This window comes from Scyliorhinus torazame, unplaced genomic scaffold, assembly GCF_047496885.1.
Source record: "Scyliorhinus torazame isolate Kashiwa2021f unplaced genomic scaffold, sScyTor2.1 scaffold_732, whole genome shotgun sequence".
NCBI lineage: Eukaryota > Metazoa > Chordata > Chondrichthyes > Carcharhiniformes > Scyliorhinidae > Scyliorhinus > Scyliorhinus torazame.
Genome location: NW_027308459.1, coordinates 7,372 through 19,658, shown reverse-complemented (window position 1 = coordinate 19,658; position 12,287 = coordinate 7,372).

The window sequence follows — 12,287 nt, the reverse complement described above, 5'->3', positions numbered from 1 at the left end:
CCCTCTGCTCGTGAACGTTTAGGGGGTGCAGCACAGGGGACCCCCCTCCGGTTCTCAAACGCTCACGCTGGTTGTGAGCTGTCTTGTCCTGGGGTGGGGGGGGGGTTGGATAAAGCATCACAATTAGGCGGGTATCATCAGGGCGTGCAGATATAAACTACATTTTTGCTGGTTCAGGAGACAGCACGCCATGGCATCGCTCCGGGGGGGGTCCCGGGGCTCATGTGGGTCGAGTAAAGCGTTGGGCACCTTGACCCCGCCCAAACCCCCCCGATGCCCCAATCCCCCCGACCCCCCCACCACTGCACCTGATGCTCCAACGCCCCCCTGACCCCCCACCACTGCACCTGATGCTCCAACCCCCCCTGACCACCCACCACCCCACTTCCCCCCCCCCCCCCTCATGCCGGGGGGGGAGGGGGGCCCTGGGGACACCCTCATGGCACTTACCCTCGCAGCCCGAGTGAGGTCGTGCAGTTTCTTCCGACACTGCTCCCCCGTCCGGGGGGTCTGCCCCACAGCGGTGCCAACCTCACGCCAACCGCACCTCACCGCGCTGGATGGCTGGCAATGCCCACGTCTTGGGCAGAGGGTGTCCCTTCTCTGCTCGACCGCATCCAGCAGGGTGTCCAGGTCCGTGCCCGGAACCTCGGTGCGGCTCGTCGGGGTCAGCCATCTCTTCTCCTCCAGGTCCTCTGTGCGCGGATCGCGCCATTTATGACGCAGCGCCGCGTCATTTGGGCATCGCGCGGTGACGCGGCTTTCGCGACATGCCCCCCGAGTTTCTCGCGGCCCCGATCCTAGCCCATTTTCAGGCCCTGAATCGGTCGGGATCGGGCCCGTTTCGTGCCGTCGTGAACCTCGACGGCGTTCACGGCGGCGTGGGCACTTAGTCGCGGGAGCGGAGAATCCCGCCCATTGTGTTTGGATTTTCACAGGGGATTTGCAATGGAAAGAAAGACATGGTTGTTGCACAAAATCAAGACTCAGTCTTTATTGATCTTTGCGAGTGGACCAAGTGTGATATATCCAAGGTTGGGGGACTAGTTCTAAAAATAAATTATTTATTTGAGTGGCACAGTAGTTGGCCCTGTTGCCTCACAGCACCAGGGGCCCATGTTCGATTCTGGCCATGGTCACTGTCTGTGTGGAGTTTGTACGCCCTCCTGTGTCTGTGTGGGTTTCGTCCGAGTGCTCTGGTTTCTTCCCACAGTCCTAAGATGTATGGGTTAGGTGGATTAGCCCTGATAAATTGCCCCCTAGTGTCCAGGGATGTGCAGATTAGGTTATGCGGTTACGGGTGAGTGTATATGGGTAGAGTGCTCTTTGGAAGAGGCGGTGCCGACTCTATTTGCTAAATGGCCTCCTTCTGCACTCAAGGGATTCTGTATCTATTTTTATAACCCCTTTCGTGAACACTCAATCTCCTAAAGCTTTTTACAGCCTTTGAAGTACTTTTGAAGTGTAGTCAGAAGTTCTGGGTATGCCTCATTAATAATATTTAGTTTTAAAAATCAATCACTTGTCCATCTTGACTGTTATAAGTAACAAGGTCAAGGAAGCCATGTTAAACTCTGAATCCTGACTGGATCTTTATTTTGAAAATTCGTTCTGGATAAACCAAACTGTTTCTAGAAACTGCTGAATGAGGCAAAATTGTTTAAAGTGACAAATTGTTCCAGAATTTTGTGAAGCTACAGGGTATCATATTCTGCCAAAGTCTGGCTCAAGTCTAAGACTCATTGTTCAATCCAATCAAAGTTAGTCAGAAAGGAAGTGATTGTCTTCCATAAAACAGTCTTTTTCAACCACTGTATTAATTAAAGATTACTGTATTAATTAGCTGCCAGTCCGTAACAGATGACTGATTCAGTAATGAGCGACAATTAAATAATCAATAATGAATCAGTAGTTACAGGAAGAGACTGAGTTTTATTTGCTGTAAAAATGTAAAAGCTTAATTGCTGTATGTAAAATATGTGCAATGAGGATAAATGTACTGGTAAGGGAGACCTTCAACCTCTGATTAGCCTCAACATTTGAAACTGTCTGAATAAGGGATTGTAGAGAATCAGATAAAGGGATAGTGTGAAACAGTTCTATTGTATTCCCGTCTGAGATAATGAGACGGTGGTGTCAGTAATTAGGATCCAATTAAATTAATCCACTGACCAAATTGACCAATTGTCATGTTACAACAGGCCCAACTCTAACATGAGGTAATGGTCACTTTGCGGATAAAAGTAGAGGTTCTGAAGGTCTTCCTTGTTGACCAAGTACGGAAGATTCCCGAGGCCGGGTTCCAAGGAAATTACTGTCAAAGAAGGAGCCATACTCCCGAGGCTGAATTCCACAAGAATTACTGTCAAAGAAGGAGCCAGAGTGGGTTACGCTTATACAGACTGATCACCCACATGAAGTTGTAAAAGTTAATGTCTTAAAGTTTCTTTGAATAAACTTTGTAAATTTAATAACAAAGAATTCTGTCTTAATTGCCTTGCCTGAACCAAAGTGAATTTATTAAATGGTAAGTTGGGGGTGGCTGAAATCAATAAAGTTCCAGATAACAAGATCAGAAACCGAAATCTTCAATTTTAAAACTTGCATTTCTATAGCGCCTTTCACAACCACAGGACGTCCCAAAGTGCTTTACAGCCAATAAAGTACTTTTGAAGTGTAGACCCTGTTGTAATGTAGGAAAAGCAGCAGCTAATTTACACACAACAAGATCCCACACACAGCAATGTGATAATGAGCAGATGATCTGTTTTAAATGATGTTGACTGGGATAAATATTGACCAGGACAATGGGGATAACTCCCCTGCTCTTCTTCAAAATAGTGGCTGTGCAAACTTTTACATCCACCTGAGAGGGGCAGACAGGGCCTCAGTTTACCATCTTATTTGAAAGAAGGCTGTTCTGACAGTGCAGACTCCCTCAGTGCTGAGACGAGGAATGTTGGATGTGATTTTTGTCCTCAGGTCCTTGGACTGGGATTTGAATCCACAACCTTCTGACTCAGAGGTGAGAGAGCTGCCCACTGAGCCACGGCTGACACTTTCGACAATACAAAGTTAGTGATAGAAATCTACTTTTTCAGTTAGCTGTAGAGAATAGATAAAGGCTTATATCAAAGATCATTTAATCGTAATTAACTAAAATTTAAAACCAATATATTAATCATGAGACTAAGAAATGCTGTGTTTGTGAATTGATCTGATAAGCAAATGTTTGCAAGTTGTTTAGAGTCTGCGAAGATCATGCTGCAAAAAGACCCTTTGTCTCACAAAGAACTTGGATGAAATCCTAGTTTTGTTTCAATGGTAATGATCAGTCAGCACATTGTATTTTTCCATTTGAAGAAAACCTTTCACAGTCACCTTTATCTCTTAATTAATAGACAGACATCTTGGTCGAATTAGATGAATTATAAATTATTTAAACCTGTAAAGGGGACAGAACTTTAAAGATAGTAATTTCCTTACGAGTTCAGTTCTCGTGATGAGACCGCTTACCTTTTTCTATTCTCGAATCACTTCAAACTATTTTCTATTCTATTTGCTAGCTTTGCAAACCACCATTTTCTCTTGTTTTAAATCACCCAGCCATTTTTGTATTTTAAATTCAATTCAACTTATCTGTATTTGCTAAGTACAAAAAATCGATACATCTGACTAGCTTACTGCAGGGCTAGTCTGACCTTCCTAAATTTGTACTTGTGTGAAAATTGAAGCTTGACAGTAGACACTACTAGCCGACAAAAATAAAAGTTGCAAATTGCTTTTAACCCAAGAAGCCCAAGCTTGAATTTCTGGTATTTGGTATATGGAACGGCATTACAGTTATACAAATAGATACAGAGATCCTACAGTTAGAAAAGGAAAGTTACCCGTTAAACCTCCAGTGCCTAAATCTAATAATAGAAACTCCCAGTCTAAATAACATGGATTTGACTTACAAATGTTAAAGTGTTGGTTTAGAGCCAAAAGTTTTGACTTCCCATTTGAGCCTCGGGCACCTTCCTGTCTCTATTGCTCGGGTCAATGACAGCCAGACGGAGCCGAGGTTGAATTTAGCTGAGAATAACGGGGCCTGTGCACCAGATGGGCGTCGCACTAATAGAGAGACAGAAAGGTGCTGGAGGGCTGACTGGCAAATGGGCCTCCAACCAATTGTTTAATCGCTCACGCAGAGCTAAAGAGGAACTGCCTCTTTAAATACATATACAGGGAAGAGGCTGCAATGAAATCTGTCCCTTTTAACCTGCACAAAAGCAGGAGGCTCAGATTCACAGGCTGCAGGAGGAGACCATTTGGCCCATTGTGTCCCTGCTATCTCTTTGAGAGGACTCTCCCATTCATCCAACTGCTCTGATCTTTCCCCAGAACTCTGCAAATTCTTCCCATTCAAGTATTTCTCCTTTGGAAAGATACGATTGAATCTGCTTTCAGGCCGATCAGAACAATTCGCTGTGCCAAATAAAATAAAATCTCATCTCCCCCTCTGGCTCCTTTGCCAATTACTTTAGAGGGACTCACTTTCTGTTAAAGAGCCTGTCAACACCCCTCCCCCACTTTCCCTAAAGTACATCAATGTAACATGAAAAGGTGGCACAGTGGTTAGCACTGGGACTACGGCACTGAGGGCCCGGGTTCAATCACGGCCCTGGGTCACCGTCCGTGTGGAGTTTGCACATTCTCCCCATGTCTGCATGGATCTCACCCCCACAACCCAAAGATGTACAGAGTAGGTGAATTGGCCACGCTAAATTGCCCCTTAATTGGAAAAAGAATTGGGTACTCTTTAAAAAAAAAAAAAAAAAAATTTTAATCAGTCTTGAAAAGTCCAGAAAAATCTAATAATTTTACTGAGAAAATGTTATTGATGAAACAACATGGTTTTAAAAAAACAGAAAATAACTTGATAATCAAAGACAACCAGAGTAAATATTCTGGACACAAATGGTTTCTCTGCTGCTCCTCTGCACCCTGCTCCCGTGCCTCCCCGCTTTGGACACAGGGAAACAGAGCCCCGGGGGTCATGTCACCATCAGCGCCGGTGTCTCCCCTCCTGGGCCCCGATTGGTTGGCGGCCCATTCACTGCTCCAGCACCTTCCTGTCTCGAGTGGGACGCACATGGCAGTTTCCCAACTGGGGCACAGGCCCCCAGCTCCGTCGCCTGGCTGTCACTGACACAAGCAACAGAGAGACAGAAAAACAAGGCTGAAATAGGAAGCTGAAACCGGTGTCCTAAACAACTGTTAAGATCTCTGTAAAAATCAGTAGCATCTCCAAGAATTTCAAATTCCCAGTGATAGAATTACATCGCGGGTTTCATATTTTTAAACAAAAATAAACTTCAAAGCATATACAAAATAAAATTAAAAACCAGCACTGTGACCTTCACACTGTAGTTTATAAAGACTCCTGCTGTAACCTCAGTTTCACAGAATTCCCTTTAATTCTCCTCAGTATTCCAGCTATTCCCCAAGCTCCACGATTTGATGGGGATCCTTCCATTAGCTTTCGGCTGAACAACCCTCCAACTTTCCTTCAAGACCTCAAAACTGTGGACTCCTCAGTCCAAGCGTGAGCTTCACTGCCTTCTTGCTGAGGGATTTAAACATTAGAAACACCCCTGGTTCCTCATGGGCCTCTCGGCTTCTCGTCCCACAGCTGGTTCAAAGCTCCTGCTCCCACAGCTGGTTCACAGCTCCTGCTCCCACAGCTCCTGCTCCCACAGCTGACTGCTTCCAAGTTAACTGCAGACTCTGAGAAACACCCAGAATTCCAACCAAGGCCCCACCCTGAATCACTTATCTCCATGGTAACACAGCACAGTAGCATAGTGGTTAGCACAATTGCTTCACAGCTTCAGGGTCCCAGGTTTGATTCCCGGCTTGGGTCACTGTCTGTGTGGAGTCTGCACGTTCTCCCCGTGTGTGCGTGGGTTTCCTCCGGGTGCTCCGGTTTCCTCTCACAGTCCAAGGATGTGCAGGTTAGGTGGATTGGCCATGATAAATTTCCCTTCGTGGGGTTACTGGAATAGGGTGGAGGTGTGGGCTTGGGTAGGGTGCTCTTTCCAAGAGCCAGTGCAGACTCGATGGGCCGAATGGCCTCCTTCTGCACTCTAAATTCTATGATTCTATGTCCAACAGATGCTGAAATTAATGGACTTTCAGCTTCAAAACCAACCTTCTGACCCGGAGGTCTGCATGAAGAATTCACCTCTGGAACAAAGACAGGACAGTAATTGTCAGGCCCAATGTCTCCAGCTAAAAGAGCCCAGCTGCCCTTTTACAGATCTTACCCTTCCAGCTTTGACTTCAAGTCAACATCGGCCACACTTTGTGATTGTGAATTCCCTGAGAGTGTTTCTGTAAGATTCTCAACCCAGATTTTCCATTTATCTTCCTTTTAAAAAAAATCTAATTCCCAAACTAAAAGTTATATTTCTGAAACATGAATTATGAAACAAGGTATTTGCAACATTTTCCCAGCAAAAATGAAAATGTATCACCCTCGTAATATCCTATTCGAATATTCCACCTTACAACGTGCTGTATATATTCACAACAGCCATGATCTTATTGAATGGTGGAGCCGCCTCAAAGGGCCAAATGGCCGACTCCTGCTAATTTAAACTCTGCAAATGTTCCTGTGTTTAAATATCTGATAACCTGCAATAGACAGAATAATCCCTCCATTGTCCCCATCACATTCACCAGTCTATCTTGCTATCAGCACACTGCTGAATTCCATGTCCAGGAATCAGTCCACTGAAGATGGAAACATTACTTCTTGCTGTGTTTTCTGAAAGTTTTCTTCTTCCAATAATTATCGTCCAAAGTTCCTTCTGCGAGAGGTGAGTCCTCGTTGCTGCTCAGATGTGAGTTTTCAAGTTCAGTTTTGAAAACAGTCTGTTCAGAGTTCACCTTTTGAACTTTATTTTCTTCCATGTGTGTAGTTTCCCCGTTATTTCAATCCAAAGTGAATGTCCTGGTCAATCCCACATTTAAACTCTCTTCTTCTGGCTCAGTTGTAGGCGGAGCTTCATTTTTCAGTTCATTTCCCAGAATCCAACATTTTGGATTCTCTTTTGGAGACAGCAAGTTCAAAATGGCTTCTTTTTGTGTCAATAACTCGCTCATCCATTGGTCAAAATCTTCTTCAGCCACTTTAAGAATGTCATTCAAATGCTTTTTATGTGCAAGCAGAAAAGGTTCTGAGATTCCTGGTTGGAGAAAATGGGATCTTGGACTTCAGAAATAGAGGATTGAGAACAAAAGCAGGGACGTTATACTGAACCTTTCTAAAGCTCTGGTTCGGCCACAACTAGAGTATTGAGTCCAGTTGTGGGTCACCAGACTTTAGGGAGGATGTGAGGCTCCTCGAGAGGGTGGAGAGCAGATTTACCAGAATGGTTCCAGGGATGAGGGATTTTAACCATTAGGTTTGGCTGGAGAAGCTGGGGTTGTTCACATTGGAGCAAAGGAGGTTGAGGGGAGGTTTGATAGAGGTGGATGTGAGTATGACAGGTTTAGATATGATGGTTAAAGAAAAGCTGTTGCCATTAGCTGATGGTACACGAATGAAAGGGGGAACATATTAAAAGTTTTACTCATTGATTCAATGAGCTGATTGGCCTCCTTGCCTGCCGTAACGACTATGATCAGCTGCTCCAGTCTCCCCAACTCACGACTCCCTCATCCCTGGTGCCATTCTGGTAAATCTCCTCTGCACCCTCTCTGAGAACTTCACATCTTTCCTAAAGTGTGGGGTCCATATCTCGGGTTCCATTCTAGAGGGATAGAATTGAAAAGCGGGGAGGTTATGTTCAACTTGTTTAGAACCAGGGTTAGGCTACACTGGGAGCACTGTCAACATTTGTGATCTCCATTTAGGAAAAGGAAATAGAGGCACTGGAGAAGGTACAACAAAGATTCACAAGAATAATACCAGAACTGAGAGCATTTCACCCTCAGGAAAGGCTGGGGCTGCTTTTCTCTAGAAAAGAGAAGACTGTAGGGTGACCTGTTTTTAAAATTTATTTTTAAAATATAATTTTTTCTTAAGTTTAGAGTATCCAATTTTTTTTCCAATTAAAGGCCAATTTAGCGTGGCGAATTCACCTACCCTGCACATCATTTTGGGTTGTGGGCTGTGAGACCCACGCAGACATGGGAAGAATGTGCAAACAGCACACGGACAGTGACCCGGAGCCGGAATCGAACCCGGGTCCTCGGCGCCGTGAGGCAGCAGTGCAAATCACTATACTACTGTGCCGCCCTAGAATTAAGGGTGGCCTGATGGAAGTCTTTAAGATTATGAAGGGGTTTAATAATCCAATAGAGATATGACGAAAAACTGCTTTAGCCAGCAAGTGGTGAGGATGTGGAACTCACTACCACAGAGAGCGGTTGAGGTGAACAACATGAATACATTGAAGGGGAAGCGAGAGACATACATGAGGGAGAAAGGAATAGAAGGATATGTTGATGGGGGAGATGAAGAGGGGTGGGTGGAAGCTCATGTGGAGCATCAATACTGACAGAGACCAATTGAGCCGACTGGCCTGGCCCTGTGCTGTAGACTCAATGGAACAGAGACAAATGTATTTATTTTAGATCTACCTGTAGTGGGGGGAAATACACTTTACTATCCAGGATCAAAGAAATGTCTTTCGTCAGCTTTTGTGGATAATTTCAGTGGAAATGTGCTCGCTCAGGTTCAAAGAGCATAAGCCCACTGGAAGCAAAGTCGTGAGAACAGCCAGTCCAGCAGAAAGAAACCCTCCGACCCTCGCACGTCATCAAGTGTCAGAATGAACATGATTCAGTCCTGGATGTTATTAACAGCAGCAATAACAACAGAATCCAACCCCTGTCATCACTTATGAACTCGTTGGTGTCTCAGCAGGTTAGATGACTGTGTGAATCCCTTCCCACACACAGAGCAGGTGAACGGTCTCTTCCCGGTGTGAACTCGCTGGTGTGTTAACAGGGCAGATGAATCACTGAATCTCTTCCCACACGTCGAGCAGGTGAATGGCCTCTCCCCGGTGTGAACTCGCTGGTGTTTCCGCAGAGCAGATGACTCACGAAACCCCTTTCCACACACAGAGCAGTTGAATGGCCTCGCCCCGGTGTGAACTCGCTGGTGTGTCTGCAGGTTTGATAACTGAGTGAATCTCTTCTTGCATTCAGCGCAGGTGAATGGCTTCTCCCCAGTGTGAATACGTTGGTGAATCGCCAGTTTCGATGAGGATCTGAATCCCTTCTCACACCCAGAGCAGCTGAATGGTTTCTCTCCGGAGTGAACTAACTTGTGTGATGCTAAGTTGGATGAATTCCTGAATCCCTTCTCACACTCCGAGCAGATGAACGGCCTATCCCCAGTGTGACTGTGTCGATGAATTTCCAGCTGAGATGGGCGTCTGAATCCCTTCCCACAGTCCCCACATTTCCATGGTTTCTCCATGTTGCCCTGTGTCCTTGTGTCTCTCCAGATTTCACAATTAGTTGAAGAACACGTGTACGGTTTCTCCTTGCTATGAATGATGTGACACCTTTTGGAAGTGTAGCTGGATAAAGATCCTTCGACAGTCACTGTACTGGGACACTCTCACTTGGGTGTGTAGGTGTTGAAGCTTTTCCAGTGATACTGATTTTTAAAGTGGGCTGCATGGTGGCACAGGTTAGCAGTGCGGCCCACGACACTGAGGACCCGGGTTCGATCCCGGCCCCGGGTCACTGTTTGTGGAATTTGGAGATTCTCCCGATGTCTGTATGGGTTTCACCCCACAACCCAAAGATGCGCAGGTTAGGTGGATTGGCCACACCAAATTGCCCCTTAATTGGAAAACTATAATTGGGTACTCTAAAAAAATTTTTTTTTTTAAAGCAGACGAGCAGTTCTTATTCTAGCTTCAAAGACCAACAATATTCAGGTCATGATGAATGAAGTGACTCTGTCAGATCTTGACGTGAGGTTTGGTTTGAGATTCCTGTCTGTAAATTCTCCTCTTCTAAATCCTGTAAAAGGAGTTAACAAAACTCAACTGTCAGTACAGAATAAAAATTCAGAACACGCAATTCTAATTTCCTACGGACATTATTTTTCTCTCCTTCCCCAAAGCCTGGAAATCTCCATCCCACACACTCTCCCTCCATTCTTACTCTGCTGTATCTAATATAGAGGGGGAATGAGACTAAAGAGAAAATGCTGGAAAATCTCAGCAGGTCTGGCAGCATCTGTAGGGAGAAAAAGAGCTAATGTTTCGAGTCCAATGACTCTTTGTCAAAGCTAACGGACAGAGAAGTGGGGAATATTTATACTGTGGAGTGAGAATGAAAGATGAGGCTGATGGATTGTTTTACAGAGTCGGCATGGAGTCGAGTGATCAAATGGACTCCTTTTGTGCCATAAAGGCTCTATAACTGGAAATATATAATGTAGCTACGGTACTATATTACAAGACTAGAAATAATAAAAATGTATTTATTACAGAACCACCAATAATATATCAAATCTGTACCATATAACAACACAAGAGAGAATGAGAAAAGAAAGTGTTTTACTCATGATGGTGGAGGCTGGAGGAAGCTTCAGTCTTCATTCGCACAAAGCCCCACTCTGATTGGTTGGTGGACCAGAGTCCTTCCGGTCCTCCAACCTTCTCATTGGTTCATACTGCATTCGGAAGGTCGGGCGGGCTCTATCTGGCACATGCGCAGATTCCCTTGTCCCTCGGACATGCGCGGTCCGCGGCCACGTACCCGCGCAGCGGATAGAGCGGTTTCTCTTGCGCGCACGGAATTGTGGGAACTGCGGCCGCCATTACCCATCCGGAGCCCAGTCTCCAAAATCCTGGCACTGGGATGGAAAAGGGGGGGGGGGGGCGTGACGTCAGCCTGACACAAAGTACATGTGTGTAGTCACTGGATTGTGACCCCCCCCCCCTTAGCAAAACAGTTTGTTAACTTCAGGTATAAAGATTTAGACACCTGGGTGACATATTGGGGAGGGCAATAGGTGAGAGTGAAACTGAACCCGAGAGCAACACCTTCAGGGAAGGAGAATTGGGCGTTGAGGGGTGGGATGGGGTCGGGGGTAGGGCGAGAAACTGGGAGACTGCGTTTCCTTTGCTGTATTTGGAAATAAATGTGTTCAAGGTACAGTTCAGCTTGAGACCAATGCTTCCTCTGCAGACATAATTTAGAATTAACATGGTAGCAGAGAATCAGCACTAAACTTTGGTTCCTTGTGTAAGAAGTTTTATTCTCTCTCTCTCTGAGATGCACATTGCTGCTGACAATTTTAGGTACAGAATGGCAGAGAACATTGCAAAATCTCAGGCTTTGATTCTCCATCAATTTTCTCGTAGGGAGAACAATATCAGCAATGGAACAGTGAAGCTGATGTGGACACAGGTTACTTCCTTACCCTGAAAGAAGCTAGGTATGGCTTTATCACTAACAGCAAAATGCAAGGTTATGAGTATTTTCAGACTCGGTCGAAGATGATTTCAATATTGTGGAAAACACTCATTTCAGGTACTTTCATATCAAATAGACAACTCACAGTGAGGCAAAGGAGTCATTGTGGCCGAGTTTCAAATAGACAAAATATTAGTGGCAGATACCAGAACAAAGGTCTGCTGACAAGTGATGTGAAAATGATAATATGGGTCTTGGATGGTAACCGTAGGCGGTTGAACCCGGGAAATACACAGGGGTGATTAATCGGTGTTTTCAACATTGATTCTCAGTATCATTATGTAATGAATTGTTCCCAACGAAAGAATCGCGTTTTTCAAATAACCCATCAAACATAATCTTCTGAGGCTGAGAATGATGATGGTGACTGTTGTGGGACAACCCAGTCCCCACCAGGAGAGACTCAGGATCAGGTTTCAAAGCTTTATTCCGACGTATGAAGGGAGAAATCAATCTTATAATAATAATCTTTATTGTCACAAGTAGGCTAACATTAGCACTGCAATGAAGTAACTGTGAAAAGTCCCTCGTCGCCACATTCCGGCGCCTGTTCGGGTACACAGAGGGAGAATTCAGAATGTCCAATTTACCGAACAGCACGTCTTTCGTGACTTGTGGGAGGAAACTGAAGCACCTGAAGGAAACCCACGCAGACACAGGGAGAACGTGCAGACTCCGCACAGACAGTGACCCAAGCTGGGAATCGAACCTGGAGGTACCCTGGCGCTCTGAAGCAACAGTGCTAACCTTAGTGAACCAGATGGCTTTTAATGACAATCTGCAATGGT